The 19,773-nt window shown below is 41.0% G+C and overlaps 1 long non-coding RNA gene across 2 annotated transcripts in view; it reads left to right on the forward strand.

Annotated features, from left to right (window-relative positions):
• The window catches only part of LOC123951908, a 72,762-nt gene extending 54,427 nt beyond the window's left edge, over positions 1 to 18,335 (forward strand). The window contains exons 3-6 of one of the 2 annotated variants that reach the window (XR_006820532.1): positions 6,073 to 6,199; positions 14,742 to 14,858; positions 16,199 to 16,376; positions 17,005 to 18,335. This is a non-coding gene — a long non-coding RNA (uncharacterized LOC123951908). The remainder of the gene's footprint in view (positions 1 to 6,072; positions 6,200 to 14,741; positions 14,859 to 16,198; positions 16,377 to 17,004) is intronic. The other variant, XR_006820533.1, reaches the window with a different exon arrangement.
• Positions 18,336 to 19,773: the final 1,438 nt, after the last annotated feature.

Consider the following 19,773-nt stretch of genomic DNA (forward strand, 5'->3'; position numbering starts at 1 on the left):
CCTGGAAGCTCATCCTGAATCCTGTCTCTCCATGCTTTCTAACTGTTTTGTAGTTCTATATATTAAATACCTTTGAGTTTAAATGAGCTAGAATGACTTCTTTTATTGGCAACCAAATCCTGACTAACACAGATGAGGCCTGTCATTCTTCCCAGCCTCCTACCAGCCTCCTGCTTTCTCTACCTCTCTTTCTTGCCAACCAGCTGTTATCATATGGGCCGGAGTGGTACATTGCTACTTGAGTTGCTACTATTTCTCCACTGTGTGCTTTACTTTTCAGAACTGGTCTCTGGCATGCTCTGACTGGTCCTGGTTCTGGTGAACTGGAGTCTCTCCTGCCTTACCCTGGTGAAGGCTATTCATAGATCTAAATGGTGGCTTCAAAACAATTAAACCCTGACATACTGTCTATTCTTTCTGCCTCTGTGTTCCACTCACCCGCTTTGGACTCTAGTCCCTCTTTCTGTGTCCTTTGGACAGGGTGTCTTACTCCCCTTGCTCCTCCTCCGCTCTGTGACTTCCTGTAACTGGGTCATTTCCTTTAGAGCATTGATTCTGTTTATTTGGCCTAAGAAGTCCCCTGAGGAGCTCATTTAACAGGCAGATTCCCCAACTCAACCCTGACAGAGTAGGTCTGAGGTACAGCTGGAAGTCTACATTTTTAACATATTCAACAGGGCCCAATTGTGACCCACTTGGGCCTTGTACTAGACCTTGACAATTCTGCGATGTTAGTGTGTAAACCACTTGAGTGGTTAGGACAGAGACTAGGGTCTAACTCCTTCCCTGTTCCCTGTTCTGTGAAGGATGAGAAACGAGAGACAATAAAGGGAGCCCCTAGGTTGTAAATTTGGATGACTATGATTCTGATTGTAGCACTGGTTCAAAGAGGAAAATTAAGAAGGGAAACCAGTTTGTGGAGGAAATAATGAGTTCCACTTGAGACATGTCGGGTTTGACATCCAAACGAAGATGATATATTATTGGCAGCTTGTAATGGATTGATGACTCATGTCTGAGGGTTGATTAGTGGGTTGGATTCTCTGTTGTGTGGACTTCAGAGAATCACTGCTGTAGCTAAATTATTTCTGTAGTGTGGTGCAACCATGATTGTCCTGAAGATGACATACATCTATTTGTGTCTTTCCAATATGGCATGGAATCAGATATATTTTGTATTTTTTACCAAATTGGGTAAAAGGAAAGGTGAGAAGATTCATGGTAAGATAATCAGTGTTACAGGTCGCCTAGGAGATGCCTAAGATCCAGCTTTCCCTTAGAGCTCTCCTTTTCGCTCCCTCAGTCCTTCCTTCCCTTTCCTCCACCCTGCTGACACATATACATTAGGTATGTAAATTGGGGAAGGAAAAATTATGAGGATGTGTAAGAGAAGAGATTAAAACCAAAAACTACAGATATTACAGTAAATGTAAATGTTTCACAGGTCTTTGTGTAAAGGAGAACTCTGTATTTTTTTCTTCCAAACCATTGGAAGTTGTTTCTTCTCTAGGACTTAAAGTCATAGTTTAGGAGTGGCTTTCAAGCTTTCTTTGAGTGAAATCTTTTTTTTTTCTTTTTTAAAGTTTTTATTTATTTATTTGAGAGAGAGAGAACATGAGAAGGGTGAGGTCAGAGGGAGAAGCAGACTCCGTGCCGGACAGGGAGCCCAATGCGGACTCGATCCGGAGACTCCAGGATCATGATCTGAGCTGAAGGAAGTCGCTTAACCAACTGAGCCACCCAGGCACCCCTCTTTGAGTGAAATCTTATGCAGAAAAAGTATTTCAGAAATGTAACTATACTTGATTGAAATAAAATATATACCATTTACTCATTCTAAACATGTTGCCTAGGTTCCATGAGAACAATGAGACTGTTTTGATGGAGATAAAAGTTTAAAGCTAGGGTATAAGGACAATCGTTTTATGTGAGCAAACAAATTTCTTTCCAAGTCTGATAAAATCCTGATTCATTCAGAAGAGTAGTTACAACTGAACACTTAAAAACAAAAACATGTTTTGCAATCTTGGCATACTGAAAGTAAACTGATACGGTACCAGAACCCTAATTTTGAAATCTACCCTATAATTATCTAACTTTGTCAGGGGTCAGTCATAAATATTCATTGAACTCTTAGTATATTCTAGGTACTGAGGTTGAATTAGAGAAAACAGACACATGGAATTTATGGCCTAGCAGGGAAGGTAAACACTAAAAAAAAGTTGTAAGTCATTTACAAGTGCATAAACTACAAGTTGAAAAAAATCCTGAGTATGTTGGGAATGTATGACAGGAGACCTAACCTTGTATAGGATGTTCTTCCTAAGGAAATGGTATTTAAGTTGAGACATAAAAGGTGAATAGGCAAAGGGAAAGGCAAAAAAATGTATTCCAGGTCGATGGGCCACAACATGTAAAGGCCCAAAGGTAGGAGAGGGCCTGGATTCTTTGAGAAACATGGCTTTTCCCCAACAAAGCTGGAGAGAGTAGTGAGCTATTGATAGAGACCGAATTGTACAAGGCTTTCTAGCCAATGCGTGGGAGTAGTTTGTAAAGTTATTAATTGATGTGTTTTTAATGCCGGTATTATTATTAACTGTCAACCCTCCACCACTTGGGCTATAAGCCAAGATTATTCCCCCCAGAGGTGGAGGAAGTGCTGCAAAGAAAATCAATACCAGAAACTTCAAATATTTGGCTAAGTCTAAACCAAAAAAATAAAATAAAATAATAGGCTGGACAGTAGAAAAATTGGGACAGTATGCTTACTGAATGAGAATAAAGTCAAGCACCTGCCTAGGGTACCTGAGAAAAGGACCTTAGAAGATGAAGATGATCCCCAGAGGGCTGTGGGGAGCAGCCCAGTATTTTCTGGTGGGACCAGAAAGTGACACTACAAGGTAGGCTGACCAGGAGGTTGCTTGTGAGGCAGCGCAAATACTGAGGGCAACAAGTACCTAGAGTGGGAAGGACAAGGGATCAGTAGATTAGGGTGGGGTGGAGGCATCAGTATTTCTTGTATCATCCTGACATATCTATGTTAAGTATTGGGCGTTAATCTGAAAGGTAGTAGAAAGCCACTAAGGGATTTTTTAAGATTTTATTTTATTTGAGGGAGCAAGTGAGCACAAGCAAGTGGAGCAGCAGAGGGAGAGGGAGAAGCAGACTCTCTGCTGATCAGGGAGCTCAACATGGGGCTTGATACCATGACCCCTGGATCATGACTTGAGTTAAAGGCAAATGCTTAACCACTGACTGACCCACCCAGGTGCCCCTGAGGGTTTTTCGTTGTTGTTGTTAAGATTTACTTATTTAGGGGCACCTGGGTGGCTCAGTGGGTTAAAGCCTCTGCCTCCGGCTCAGGTCATGATCTCAGGGTCCTGGGATTGAGCCCCGCATCGGGCTCTCTGCTCTGCAGGGAGCCTGCTTCCTCCTCTCTCTCTGCCTGCCTCTCTGCCTTGTTGTGATTTCTCTCTGTCAAATAAATAAAATATTTAAAAAAAAAAAAGATTTACTTATTTATGAGAGAGAGAGAGTAGGAGGAGCAGAGGAGAGAGGAGCACGGATCCTTGCTGAGCACGGATCCTGACGGATGCAGGGCTAGATCCCATGAACCCGAGATCACGACCTGAGCCAGAATCAAAAGCTGGATGCCCAATCAGCTGGGCTACTAAAGCACCCCACCACTGAGGGATTTTAAATAGAAACCTGTCTTGATGGTATCTGTCTAATGGTGCAGAGAATGGTTGGAAGTAGGTGGAACTGATCTCAAGGGAAAACTGCTAGAAGGATATTGCAGTAGTCTATCTAGGCAAGAGATGAAAATGGTCTGTACAAGGATGGTAGCAGGAAAGGATTTACAGATACCTGTCTTAGTCTGCTCAAGCTGCTGTAATAAAATATATAATAAAGACTGGGGGCTTAAACAAGAGAAATTTATTTTCTCACAGTTGTGGAGGCTAATCACCCCAGATTAAAAGGTCTACCAGGGTTGGTTTCTGGTGGAAATCTCTGGTCCTAGCTTGCAGATGGCTTGCATTGTGTCCTCACATGACAGAGATCTCGTTCTTTCTTCCTCTTAGAAATGAACTCATTTAACTTTAATTGCCTCCTAAAGCCCCTGTTTCCAGTCACAGTCACGCTGGGGGTCAGGGGTTCAACAAAGGAGTTTAGGGAACACAATTCAGTCCATAGCAATATATGATATCTTTAGGAAAGAGTGCTTGATTGGATGTGGGGATGAGGTAGAAGAAGGTAGAGGAGTCAAGGAAGAACTCAGTTTACTGGCTTGAGTAGAAGTAATAGTGCTATTTAGGGAGATTGGAATCCCTGTCAGTAGAGAATATTTAGGGGCAAAATATCTAAACCTAATGTTAAACTTACTTATTTTTAAAAGTATCTATGAGATAGCAATAGAAAATGTCAAGTGGGTAATTGGTTCTATGGGCCTGGAATTCAGAAAAACATCGGGGGCACAGATGTAGATGTAGGTCTCATCTGCCTATAGATGGTCATTAACCACAGGAGGGAAGGAGAGTCCACTGGGCTGTGGTTCTCAAACAGAAATGTGCTTCATGGCTAGCTTGTTAAAACACGGGTTGCTTGGCCCCACCCCTAGAATTTCTGATACCACTGTATTTTTGGCAGCATATGAACATTTTAGGGCTTTGGAAATATATTGGTAAATTACTTTCCAGAGAGCTCATAGCAATTTATATTTTTATCAGATGAGTATGAGAAAGCCCATCACAGTATCCTTTATTGCATTGAACGCTGTAATTTCTTAATTCCAAAGATTAAAAAAGTGATCTCATTGCAATTTAATTTTGCACATCTGTGATTATCTGCAAAGGTGAACATTTTTGCCTGTTTTAAAATGCTGTTTGCAGGTCCTTTGGTTTTCAGTAAAAACTTTTCTGTTTTTATGTATTTCTGTTTTAACACATATGTACTTTAGCCCCTTCAGTACACCATTGTATTTTGTGATCAGCATATTTGGGGGATAATTTGCACTGGTGATGTGTACCCTAATGCATGTGAATTGAAAGAATTCGGCAGGTCTTTCATATTCTTCTTTGTCAATATGATGAAAATACTCTGCTACTGATACTTTCTCAAATTGAATAATATAAAAATGAGGCCTAAATGGTGCTAGAGATAGTTTCCATGTGGGTGTAAGGTCAGTAAAACCAAGACATTGTCATTTTGATTGACGCTAGCTTGTCCTGTGGCCTTTTAAGGGGGCAGAGACCCAGAAATTCTTCCTCTTCTCTAAATGTGGAACACACTTGACTGGCTCTGGCCAACTGGCCATGACCTAATGTTCCGTCTTACACCATCGCTCAGCATGTGAAAGCCAGCCCAACTGCTTAGCTAGATAGCAGTGAAACTACTAATGACAAAACCAGATCCTGCCTGGGAGCTCAGCTGACTGGTCTCTGTGGCTCTTTCAGTCAGAACCGTGTTACTTTTCTGACGGCCTGTTTCAGTCAGTGATGTTAGATGACTTGAAAGTATACTTCAGCATATGCCTGAGACATCTTATGACTCTTTCCTGGTCTACAGTCTCCCTGTTAATTTATAAGAACGTCTGCCTTGGCCCCCCTGTCATCACTTGCTTTGGCACCTGCCAATCTTGACGCGCTGAAACTGGGCCTAGGTCTGGCTTGTTAGCTGGGAAGCAAGTATTCCCACAGTCATCATCAAATTGCATTTCTTAAACACCCACCGTAGAGTTAGTTCATCGCGGAGATACATTCTGGCTATTTGAAGTGAAAGAGAGCCAGCAGGTTTTTCTGATAAAATGCACAGAGGCATAATATGGTGTCATAGCAAGGGCAACTCCCTTCATATCCACAGGACATGGGATTTTGCAATATATTTTTACTCTGTATGGAGATTCTGGGACCACGCACCTCTTCCTAGGTTGGGAACAAAGGAGAGCATGATGGAGCGGACCTGAATTTTGAGTTGAAACAGACCGGTCTTCTGGCTGCGTGGCCTTGAGCAACTTTCTTCGTATCTCAGAACTTCTTCCTTCATTTGTGAAGTGGGGTAATACATTTCTTACAGGGCTGTCGTGAGAATGCGGAAACATGTAAAACATTGCAGGTGTCCGAATGTCAGTTCCCTTCCCTTATTGACGAGGAGTAGCCGCCATTTTATGAAAGGACTTATCAGTGTGACTTCGATTCCGAAGGTAAGTGTGTCTTCTGGACAGCCTGCTGCTTGAATCACAATGGCTCAACCACAAGGGCATGAGTAATTGTTTTATGGCTTTGAACTTCCTTTGGCACAGGGCCCCACCCAGCCCATGTGAAAATGAACACCACTGAGTAGCCAAGTGTTCCTCAATTATTAGCACTCTCAACACAAATTTGTAAAAAGAATTTAAAGGCCAGAAATCAAATAACTCCAACTAAATGTTGCTTAGGAAGACCAGGATTCCCAGCACATTCCCAGCACTCATTACATGTCATGTCCTTAGCATGACTGTCTCTTCCATTTTTTTCTGTATTTCGTGATAAGAGGAAGAAACAAGGAGGTAGAAAGAAGAGAATAAACCTGTTTGGGGCTCCATCGAAAACCCCTGATGCAGTTTCTGGCCAGGCCTCCTCTTTCTCTTTGCTGCAGACTTTTCATGATTACAGGAACATCATCATTAAAACTTCTGAAAATCACAGATTCAATAAAAGCTGGCTGGGCTTTGTAAGATTGTGTGGAACAACTCAGCTTAGGTTCCGCAGGTGCTGATCACCTCGCAGCCATATCATAATTAACACAATTTCTGATCTCTTTGAGCAAGACATGGTCAACTTTGATTTATGCTGTTTTTACTCCAAAGAAAAAAATTCTTCTAAATTTAAAAAGCTTCATCCTTTTGATTAAGTCTCCCCATAATCGCCAAACTCATCTAGTTGAAATTTGACACATGTAATTATTTGAATTTATTTTCCTTTAAGCACACTGAATACAGATAAGAAAATCAGAATTTAAATAAAATGTAGTATAATTTAGAGGATGGTTATTACCTTTATGAAAAAGATTTCCTTCTGTAGTTGGAAATTCTCTGGTTCAACTATGTCAGTGATAAGGTCACGGAAGAGACAGCAGCAATGCTTGAGGAGAGCTCTGGTCTACATTCTAGGGCCATTATCCACCAGTTTTGTCTCATTAGTTGTATTAAATAATCTCTGGTGCTCAGTTCCTTAATATTAGGGGGTTAAGCAAGATAATCTCCATGGTTCCTTCTGTAAATTCAAGTTACAGGAACTTATTGTGTAAACCAAGACCCAAAATCTTAGGGAGGAAAAAAAAACCAAGGCCCAAATTTCTGTCTTGGACATTCTGAGTCTCATATCATTGTTAGTGGAGTCAGAAATTTCCCAAACTCCATTTAGCAATAATCCCTTAGTACTACCATTAAGTGCCACTGGTAATAGAATTCTAAGTAATTTGTTATAACAACAGCAATTTAACATTATATTCAAGGGCATATGGAGAAAAAGTGGTTCTAATAAAAAGCATGCTAATATATTTCATATGATAATGAGCTTATTCAATAAGCTTGCAAAGTTTCTAACTAATGCAATATTATGTTTTATGACTTGTATCTATGAAGTCTGTTAAGCAGTGTCTTTTACCTTTGATTCAAATTTATGTTGATATTAGCAATTACATTTTCCTTCAAATCATACCTATGATAGTACATGACTTGAGTCCTAAATTTAAACTCATATTGCATTACAATTCCCTTGCTCCTTCCAATACATTTAAGATGCATTGATGGTATTACTCAACCACATTTTTGGACATTTAGGATAATTCATTATTTAAAACAAATTTGAGAACCGAAACTCCGCTAACCCTAAGAATGACTTTAAAACTGACTCACCCAATTTGGTAGTCAACCTATTTTTTTAAAAAATCAGGTTTGAATGGAAAATGGAGAAAGCAAAAGGCTATTAATAATGACAGGCAGTGGGTGTCTGAACAGGTGTAGTAGATTGTGGTGACAGAGATGTGAAATTGGTGCTACTCTCAAGAACCACATCCCCATTTTTTTGTCACCTTCTCAGCAAATGGTGGTTTTATGATTCGGAAAAAGATGTACAGAAGGTTGAAACAGGACCATCAGAATCTTTTATTGAAGAGAATGAAAAGGTTTTCACGTAAACCTTCAAGACTCGAGAATGACTCTTAGGTGCTTTAATCTGAATTTTGCACCAATGAAGGAGATTGAACATTTTCACGAGCTTTTTTCATGTCCGTGAATAGAAAGTCCTCCGTTTCATACATCTGGGAAGTTTTCGGTTCTCACGGAACCTGTGCCCTAAACATCTTCAGTTGCATCCTCTTTCCCACGTCTTCATTGTGATTGCATAGGCTCAAACCATTATCCTTTCTTTTCTTTTTTTTTTTTAAAGATTTCATTTATTTATTTGACAGGGAAAGAGATCACAAGTAAGCAGAGCAGCAGGCAGAGAGAGAGGGAGAAGCAGCCTCCCCGCCGAGAAGAGAGCCTGATGCAGGGCTCAATCCCAGGACCCTGAGATCATGACCCAAGCCGAAGGCAGAGGCTTAACCCACTGAGCTACCCAGGCGTCCCAAACCATTATCCTTTCTTACCTGACAACTGCACCAGCTCCCAGCTGCTCTTCCCGGCTTCAGTATTGATTCTCCATCCTGTCAACAAGCTGACCTTCTCCAATATGAGTCTGATCACGACCCTCCTCTTTTAACAAGCCGCAAGTGAATTTCCATTGCCTTGAAAATAAAATGCAAACCCTTAGTGTGATTTAAAAGATCCATTGTGGGGGCGCCTGGGTGGCTCAGTGGGTTAGGCCGCTGCCTTCGGCTCGGGTCGTGATCTCAGGGTCCTGGGATCAAGTCCCGCATCGGGCTCTCCGCTCGGCGGCGAGCCTGTTTCCCTCTCTCTCTCTCTGCCTGCCTCTCTGCCTACTTGTGATCTCTCTGCGTCAAATAAATAAATAAAATCTTAAAAAAAAAAATAAATAAAATAAAAGATCCATTGTGATCCTCCCCTCTGTTCAGCCTCACCTGCCAGTGCTCTCTTCCCACTCTCCAGCTTCATTTCTTGGTCATGCTGAACCAGATTTTAGTTCCCTACATTCACCTTGTTTCTCATTACTCTTCACTGCACATACTGCTCCTCTTGCTTGGAATGACTTTTCTCCTGTCTTCATCTGGGAAGCTCTTACTCATCCTTTAAGATTCAGCCACCATCTCCTTTTTTCAACTTCAATCACTCTTTCGGGTTGGGTGTTACACCAGTGTGTTCCCATGCATGCCCTATCGTATGACTCATTTTACTCTAAATTGCACTTCAGGGTCGCCTGGGTGGCTCAGTCAGTTAAGCGTCTGCCTTCGACTCAGGTCGTGATCCTGAGGTCTTGGGATTGAGCCCTGTGTTGTGCTCCCTGCTCAACCGGGATTTTGCTTCTCCCTCTCTCTCTGCCTCTCCCACCTACTTGTGTGTGCACTCGCATGCTCTCTCTCGCTCACTCTCTCTCAAATACATTTTAAAAAAATCTTTAAAAAAAAATTAAATTGCATATCATCATTGCATTTAGTGCCATTGCCAGTCTCCCTACACTGAGATTCTTGGAAGGGAAGGACTGTCTCATTCGTCCTTTTCTCTTACCACTTAGCATAGTGCTTGGCACGGAGCAGGCATTCTGTAAACGTATGTTAAAATAACCAACATGTAAATAATCCAGGAAAGTAAAGTTCAACATGGAACACCTATTTTTTTTAAGGTGGAACAACTTTAAAATGGGATTATTATGACACAGATTCACATTATATTTAATACTACCAAAGCTGCTATAATATACAACAGAAATGTTGTATATTGTATATTATGTTGTATATTATTATGTATATTATGTTGTATATTATAATTTCATGAGTTCATGATTTCCCCTCTCAAGCTATGATTGCTACTGGCATTTAAATCTCTGAAACTTCGTGTGTTCCAGTTAAAACAGAAGAGAGAACTATTGAGTATACCTCTTTAACTGCTTCTGTAAGATTATTAGAAAATTTTATTTATGTATTTGCAATGTACAGAATGTAATTCTGTGAGAAATGCAGGCCGCCACAGTAGGCTTTCTTAGGGAGGAACAATAGGCAAAGCAAGGACGGATCTCCATAAACTTGGGCATCCAGGAAGTACTTCCTTATTTTTCTATATGCCTGTCATTCTATGCACTTAATTTCTATCTATGCCCAGGTAGCAAGGCCAGAATGAGAGGGGACAGAAACTTAGCTCAGTTTGGACTTCTCTTTTCTTCTCCAAGTCCAGGGCCCATTTAGTTCCTGGGCCTCAGAGGGGTAGGGAGGAGAGGTGTTTGCTCTTTAGTCTTTCAACCGGCTACATCTCAACATGCACACAAACATGGTAAAATTATAGGCCGTACTCAGTTGACAATTACCTGAAACTGGCTATTGCAGACATCTGAGCTAGTGAAAAACAAGTGATAGCACACTGCTCTCTACCAGAACGGAGTGGTAGATATCAACAAAGTTCTAAAGCATTTAGTGTGCTCTCTGAGAAGCTTAAACCAAGTTCAGCGAAGTTAGAAATGTTATATAAGGTTAAGTATGTAATGAGTTCTATATCAAATAAAATATGTAAGGTTTGATGTATGTCATATATTGAACAATAAAGTTAGAAGTAGATGATTTCTATCAATAGGAAATCATCATCATGAAACAAATCCCATGGTTTTAAACACAAAGGAAAATCACAATGACTTCGAAGTGTACAAAAATACAAGCCCACTTGAAACTACTTATGGATCTGTGCAGCCTTGTATGTGAAAAAAATCAGAAAAATGCATCCTGAGGTATTAACATTATTTCAGGGTAGCAAGATCTCTGATGTCTAATTTTTCCTTTCATTTTTAAAATTTTTCTCTGATGGATAAGTAGTATTTTTATAATAAAAATTAAATTGCATTTCTAAATATACTTTTTAAAAAATATATTTTATTTATTTATTTGACAGAGAGAGATCACAAGTAGGCAGAGAGGCAGGCAGCGAGAGGGGGATGCAGGCTCGCCACTGAGCAGAGAGCCCAATGTGGGGCTCGATCCCAGGACCCTGGGATCATGACCTGAGCTGAAGGCAGAAGCTTTAACCCGCTGAGCTACCCAGGCGCCCCTCTAAATATACTTTTGAGGGTATTGTTACTGAGACAGCAGGCACTGTGTGTGTGCTTACAATGTAAGCCTGAAGGTAGCGTGAGCACCAACTGTATTCTACCATGGTAGAGAGAAGCTCAAGTGCTGATGGAATTGAGGAGGGCGTACATGGGTGAGAAAAAGCAGGTAAAGTGAAAGGGCCAGGGCGCCTGGGTGGCTCAGTCGGTTAAGCACCTGCCTTTGGCTCAGGTGGTGCATGATCCCAGAGTCCTGGGATTGAGTCCCACGTTGGGCTCTTTGCTCTCCCTCTACCTGTCATTCCATCTGCTTGTGCTTTCCCTCTCTCTTTCTGTCAAATTAATAAATAAAATCTATTTATTTAACCAAGAGAGACACAGCCAGAGAGGGAGCACAAGTGGGGGACTGGGAGAGGGAGAAGCAGACTTCCTGCTGAGAAGGGAGCCCGATGTGGGGCTCGATCCCAGTACCCTAAGATCATGGCCTGGGTGAAGGCAGATGCTTAACAACTGAGCCACCCAGATGCCCCTGAATAAATCTTTAAAAAAAAAATTTTAAATAAAGGGAAAGAGCAAAGGCAGCTAGGACTCATTGCCGACTGCTACAAAAGGAGGTTACAACTCATAGCAGTTTTTCATGAGAAGCCAGATATCTAGATGTTTATGTGAAATTTTTTAATGTAGAAAATAAGTTATTTTTTAATAGTCAGCGCCGTATCTGCCAAACCAAAGAGGTCTGTAGGACAGATGTAGCTTCTGGGCAGCATATTTGGACTTTTGCTCAGATAGACCTATTGGTTCATAATTTTACAAATTAATTTACAGTGCTTCCCAACGTATTTGACACCAAAGTACACATAAAAATATGATAACATTTAGGGCACCTGGGTGGCTCAGTGGGTTAAGCCTCTGCCTTTGGCTCAGGTCATGATCTCTGGTTCCTAGGATCGAGCCCCACATCAGGCTCTCTGCTTAGCAGGGAGACTGCTTTCCCCGCTCTCTCTCTCTGCCTGCCTCTCTGCCTGCTTGTGATCTCTCTCTGTCAAATAAATAAATAAAATCTTTTTAAAAAAATAAAAAAATATGATAACATTTGGACAGCACACTGAAAGAAGCTTCTTGTTGCCTAGAGGTCTCTGTGGCCTCCTAAAGCTTAGGTCTCAACATCCACCACTCACCCACCCTGAATTACTGAGGGACTGAAGAACTACCTCAGACATCCCTGTAACTCACTGTAAGCCATTTGCATCACCCACTGTAGCCTGGCCCATTCTACATTAGAAAGCATGGAGGAAATGAAACGAACATAGCTTTTGGCAGTGGTAAAATAGGGAACAAGGGATTTGGGGAGAAATCTCAGGATTTAGGGAGCATTTAGTAGGAAGCAGGGAGGGTAACTGGGTGGACTAGAACACCTGGGTGAAGATGCTGAATCCTGATCACCTTCCTCAAAGAACCAGAGTATAAAGGTCTTTGTATCCCTGGGGCCTGGCACAGAGCCTGACATAGAAAGTGCCTAAAATATGTTTGTTGAATAAATGAAATGCAGTCCCAGGGTGCTGATTCAGGAAGGAGAGAACCTTGCCTCAAGGTTTTCCCAGTTTTGGGGGATGGAGGGTAGGTGCAGTCCCTGATCTACTCAGCCTACCGACACCTACCACCACTCCTTCCTTCTCACTCCACCCCCCAAATCCCTTTCCCTGAGGAATTTTCCTTATCTGTAGGGATCACACTGACTTTCCGTACAACCCTCCCACAATACTTGAGGGCTTCTTTCTTTTCTTTCTTACCTCTCCCTCCCCCACCCTGGAAGAAGGCATGACACAGGAAAGGAAATGCTAGTTAGCCTAAACTAACTGAGGGTGCACAAGATTTCTACAGAGGCACAAGGACCTAAAGATAGATTTACTGGATGGAATCCAGTCATTTCTAGATCTTCAGCTTCCTTCACTCCCCTTAAACCTGATGTGCCTGGAGATATGCTTGAGGTGTGGTGCTTTCTCCTTTCTCACTGCCCCTTGCACAATCCCTTCTCCTCCACCTCCTACGTTATGAAAGGGCCTCCCTCCCACTGGAAATTACTGCAGCACATTGCCTTAGGGTGGGAGAACCTCTGAGTAGTCAGACAAGAAGACAATTCAAATTATTGGATGGGGAGAAGGGGGAGTAATTATAATAATCCTTTTGAAACTAAGGAGGTTTTCAGTTCTTTACTTTCAACAGAATTAAAGGAGGAACTAATTGAGCGGTCAGCTGGTGATTCATTAAAAAATAATTTTTATGATTCATTACTATGTGATTTCAATTATATAACTCTGAAGGGGTTCAAGTAATTGTAGGTCATTGTTGTAATAAAACTTTCAGTCTCTTCTTCTCATGCATGAGACTAAGTTCTTCAGCACTGCCATTAAAAAAGAGAGTTAAATGTAATTCTAATTCTAGCATAAGTAATATTAACCCTCAGACACAAAGGCTAATTGGAAAAGGCCCCATTACCTTATTAAAAGATATGCTTACAGTAATATGTTAACCTGTATTTAACATTTACGTAAATGTGTTATATGTGTTGTTTGATCGGTGATGTCATTTAATTACTGTGACAGTAGCTACAGAAGAAAAAATAATGGCATGATAGAAGCAGAGACTATTTCAGTGTGCATCCATATTTTTATTGTAAGGATTTTCATAGAATGATCAATCAAGGATTTTAAAGCATCAAAATATGGCATATTTGGATAAAATTTTGTGAGGAAAATGGAATGGAAATAGGAGTTCAAGGAGAAAATGTAATGTGAAATTTCTGACAATGTGTATATATATATATATATATATATGCTTATGTATATACACACAAACACACATATATATATATATATATATTCTTTTACAGAGAGTGAGAGAGCTTGAGTGCGGGCCGAGGGGGAAGAAGCATGGAACCTGACACAGGGCTTGATCTTACAACCCGGAGATCATGACCTGAGCCAAAATCCAGTCAGACATGTAACCAAATGAGCCACCCAGGTGGCCCTCCAGTATATTGTTTTTTAAGATGTGGGAATCAAATCTTTCTGATGTCTGTATTCCTGGATTGTATTTAAGAGTCACATAAAAGTTTAATTTTAAACACGTCAGTAGTTAGAATACACCAGAAATCACGTCCTTTGCCACCATTTAAATTTATGATGGAAAAAGTTTAGGTACAAATTTAGAAATTATGAGGGACTATAAAGTTTTTCAAAATTGTTTTAGGGAGCGTGCAATTAGAGTCTAAAGACCATTTGCTTAGGAGCCAGGGCCCAGATCCTAGGACTAACTCAAATCCTGGTTTTTTTTTTCCCAGTGGTAACATAGACTCCATGTTTAGAATTGTAATGATCAGTTTATTTACTTCTTCAGTGAAACAGATACTAAAGAACGCTGTACGAAAATCTCAGTAATTAGCTGTTACGAAGTCCTAAGGAGAAAACTTCTAGAGTATTTAGCTTTAAATAACTCCTAACTGCAGATGATTCACAGACTTACCGTTCTAAACCAGACCTCTCCTCTGACTTCTAGATTTACATTTCCAGCTCCCCGTCCCAAATCCACATGGCATCTCCGGCAGGCCTTTTCCCCATGCCAGGTCCACCATTCCAGTCCTGATACAGAACCTCACACTGGTTTCCCTTCTCAGTAAGTATCCTCTCCCTTAGACTTTTAGGGACCGAGGCCCCTTGCTCCCTGCACTGTGTTTACTTGGAGTGTGGGGCATGAAAGAAATAAGAAAAGGGTGATGGGGAGGGGGGGGATTAAGAAAAACAAACACACACCCAGGTGATTTCTTCTGTTTCCTCTGAGCAATAGAAATCTCCATGCTTGCTCTTTGGGATAAAACCAGAGCGTTCTTCTGGTGTTCTCGCTGTCTGGGCCTGGTTTCCATTTCCGGTGTTGGGCTCGCCTGAGTTTAGGCTAGGAGACGCTGGAGGGAAAAGAAAATGGGAGATTCCCGGCTGGTTCAGCAGGACCACAATTTTCTTCTTTCCCAGACTGCCTGCTACCATTTCATTTTAGGGTCCTCAGTGTTCTGTCCATCTTCTATCCGCATTCAGTGGGAGGCACTGATGGAGTGGCCTATGTGGACCTGGAACCTCTCTGTTCTGTATCTCTTTGTTGTAGAATAAGCACTTTCCGTTTTTGTTAAATAGTTAACGGGTGCATACCATAGTTTCGGTTGGGGGTTTGTTTCCAGTTTTTCCCTGTTTTAAATTGTGATGAGTTTGTAGTTAGAACTTGGGAGAATCTTTCTGTGGGGCCAGGGCCTTCCAAGCACATTCCTATTATAGTGAGACTCTTTCTCCTTTTCACCATTAGACTGTCTCTTAAATTAGCTAGAGCTAGTAGATGTTAAGTTAAAAGCGAGATTGAGCAAGTCTGTTAACAGTCCAGTAGTTCGAATTTAGGGGCAGCTGTATTTCACCTGTAAGTCTTTTTTTTTTTTTTTTTTTAAAGATTTTACTCATTTGACAGTGAGAAAGTGAGTAACAGGCAGAGGGAGAGGAGAGGAAGAAGCAGGCTCCCCGCTGAGAGGGGGCCAGACATGGGGCTTGATCCCTGGACCCTGGGATCATGACCTGAGCCAAAGGTAGATGCTTAAGGTGCCCCTGACCTGTAAGTCTGAATAGCAGTGTAGTTGAGGGTGCACGGCTAAGCCAGCGCAGGCATGCATGACCATTATTGAAAAGATTTACACGGGCACCTGGGTGGCTCAGTCGTTAAGTGTCTGCCTTTAGCTCAGGTCATGATCCCAGGGTCCTGGGATTGAGTCCCGCATTGGGCTCCCTGCTCTGCGGGAAGCCTGCTTCTTCCTCTCGCACTTCCTGTGCTTGTGTTCCCTCTCTTGCTGTGTCTCCCTCTGTCAAATAAATAAACAAAATCTTTTTTAAAAAGAAAAGAAAAGAAAAAAAGAGATGCACAAATATTACCTCAAGAGTCCCATAAACATCAGAGCCCTCTGGCTCTGGCTCTCTCTCTAGGACAACCTGACATGGTAGGATGTGGGTCAGTGCGATGTGTTACAGCTGCTGGATCCTGCAAAAAGCATCACTTTCCTCTCCTATGGGGATGAGGCAAACCCTGATCTTGGGAGACCCCCAGGCTTTCAGATGCTCCCGGTTCTCTCCACTGCCAGTCCTCTGCCTCTTCCCTGGCGTGGTGAGTTAGAGCCCTTCCTCATCCTGGGTTAGGGACCCTCATCTTTCCCTCTCACTCAGTCTGCGGCAGGGAGGTGGTAGCACAAAGCTTGTTTTTCTTTCGATCATGTATCATACATCTGTATTCTTCATGTAAGGGCTCACTTGATTAGAGGAAAAAGAACGAGATTTTAGTTCCAACTTGGGTAGTAGGAAATTACTCTGATTTTCTTCTGCCAGGCTTAATCTGCCTAAATGGTTAGATTTGTCTCCAGAAAGATGGTACCAATTTGCTTTTCCACTAAAAATATGGGAAAATGCGCATCTCACCACGCCCTTACCAATAATTCTCATTTTTAATATTTATTAATTTGACAGATGAAGGATGACAGTTTCTTATTTCAAATGCTGTCTCTTTAATTGCCTGTGAAATGGGACATTTTTTTCCACATTCACTGCCAGTTGAATTCCTTCTTTTGTGAATTGTTTATTACCCATCGATTTCCCCAAATGGTTTTAAGTGTTATATTTGTTAAAGACTTGACATTTTATATTTATCATTTAGAAAAACCAGTAGTGGAAATATAAAGAAGTCTAACAAAACTCTATTCTCTAGTTCTGAAATCATTGTACTGTGTTGTTTATTCCAGGTCCACATAGGAGAAAGGAGGCCAATTTTGCATGAATACTGAAATCTAGACTCTAAAAACCAAAATAAGATAATATCCTAAGTTTCCTTCCGACTTTTTGAACAAACCAGTTACCAATGCTCTTCTTCCTGCCCTGCCTGCCCTCTGGTGGAGGTGTTAAAGAGCAGGCCTGGAGATCAAGCAAGCCAGAAGGGAAATAGAAATCCTGCAAAAGACCAGGGTAAGCCCAAATGACACCAGCCCCTGAGTAATTGAAGAGCCAGAGTTTGACTTAACAAGGAAGGCTCTGTGCCTTGGTTTTTCTAACATTTAATGGGGATGACAGAATTTACCATAAAACTACCCCTCGCCCCCCTCCCGGTACCTTTCCTTAGGTAGTGCTCTTCCACCTTTGGTCTTGCTTATCTGGATAATACCTGCACAAGAAAAATATTCCCCAGTTTCTGTATCTGGAAACAAACACCAGTTGACATAGCATAAAGAACTGTGGTCCAGGAAGTTAGGGTTCTTTTCCCAGCTCTGGCACTTGCTTCATAGTTGAGTGCCTTTGGGTAAGTCCCTGAAGCTCTCTGAGTCTATGAATTAAGAACAATGATATTAATGGATCTATTGTGAGGCTCACAGGAGATAATGGCAGCGAAAGTGCTTTGTAAACAGTAAGCCACTGCAGGTCCAGGGTAATATTAACACAGTGTTGACAACTCTTTTCTCTCAATCAATATTTAACTTGATTTAGTTGCCTTTGTATTTTAAAATAAGAAATAATCAGTTTATCCCTTTAAATCTTTAGCAAATAAATGAAGTCTTTGGTCTCATATCCATAGAAAAAGCAAATTACATGTCCCAGTGTGACCCAGGTCTGTGTGTGTACTCTCTGATCTCACTTTCATTTTTGTTTTAATTATAGCATTGAAAGAGTGGAAGGTTTAAAATTATACCGTTCAGAACTAGTCATTATTCAGTGACTCTATGTTTCAAAAATACTGCTCATATCTTTAAAATAAATTATCAGGTTCTTTTATTGTTACCTTGGACTAAATATAAATTTATTGACATAGTGATGATAATGGTTTTTAGTGTTTTTTTAAAACATTTCCTTGAAGCTACAATAATGTAGAAGATTCAAACATACTATTTAAACATATTAAATATTTACACAAAATTTAATTATTTAAGTTGCTTACACATTTTATTCTGGGTGGCTGAAGATAAATGTTGAAAATGCCTAGATTTATGTAACTAGAAGAGTTGAGAGATTTGTACTCCATTCTCTGCTACATACATAGTCTCTCTTTCTTCTTCCCACCCACTTTAGTATGATATATTGGAAGGATAAAAATGTAGCTATCTGAAAAGAGATAACTGGGGGCGCCTGGGTGGCTCAGTGGGTTAAGCCTCTGCCTTCGGCTCAGGTCATGATCCTGGGGTCCTGGGATCGAGCCCCGCATCGAGCTCTCTGCTCAGTGGGGAGCCTGTTTCTCCCTCTCTCTCTGCCTGCCTCTCTGCCTACTTGTGATCTCTCTCTCTGTCAAATAAATAAATAAAATATTTTTAAAAAATTTTTTTGAAAAGAGATAACTGTCACAGGTACCTAGTCCAAATCACCATTATTCCTGCCTGGGATTTACAAGAGCCACCCATCTGGTTTTCCTATCTCAATGTGTTCTTAAAGTAGTAGCTAGAATGATTCTATTAAAATCCAAGTGAGATAATGTCATTAATATCCTCAAAAATACCTAAATAAAGAAGATTTGGAAAGTTACAGAGATAGAAGATAAAAAATTCAAACAGGGCACGTGGGTGGCTCAGTTGGTGAAGCGTCTGCCTTCAGCTTGGATCATGATCCCAGGGCCCTGGGATCAAGCCCCTCATTGGGCTCCCTCTCAGCTGGGAGTCTGCTTCTCCCTCTTCTTCTGTTGCTCCCCCTGATTTTGTTCTCTCTCTCTCTCTCTCTCTCTCTGTAAAATAAATAAATAAATAAATAATACCTTTAAAAAATTTGAAATCAACCATAACGGTCAATTCACAATTAATCGTTAACACTTAGATATATCCTTTTGGTCCTTTATTTCTTTGCATATAAATATATTCAGGCTTTATTTCTATTTTTAAAACAATGGAGGGATCATTTATTCTTTGTTTAGTTGCACAGTGTATGCATTTGCTAAGCATGTTGAATCCCTTATCTCCTAAACTAGAATCTGCCTTCTCTATATGATAAAAGTGCTCACTGCCCCATTTCTTGACCTCTGTTAACATCTGGGAACTCAGGACTTGGTGCAGCCAAGCAGATGCATCCTCTCTAGACTTTGATTCAAGAGCTGGTGACTCAAAGCAGAGGGGATGACGCAGAATCTGTTCTGGCCAGGGCACAGCAGCAATGGCAGCTGCGTCCGGTTTCCAGTGGCAGGAGGGACAGCTGTTCTGTAGCAGGGTGCAGTGTCCAGCGTCCAAGGACTTGGCATTGCAAATCACGAGGTCTGTGCTTGACAGTTGCGTCATGACTTCACAGGACCAGTTTTTTCAGAGTGCTTTGGGTGTGGCTCTTGCCCAGTGGTTTGTCTTTCCACCTTCACTCCTTAAATTAGCTTAAAAGTTACCTTAATTTACTGGCAACAAATACTAATGATATTAACAACAACCAACTCTTAGTGCTTATTATATGCCAGGCAAATTTCAAAATATATTGATGTATGAAGTATGCTCCGTGTGTATTAATTCATTTCTTTTTTACAATTTATTGTGCATGTTTTTTTTTTTTTTAATCGT

Source organism: Meles meles, chromosome 10 (assembly GCF_922984935.1).
Source record: "Meles meles chromosome 10, mMelMel3.1 paternal haplotype, whole genome shotgun sequence".
NCBI lineage: Eukaryota > Metazoa > Chordata > Mammalia > Carnivora > Mustelidae > Meles > Meles meles.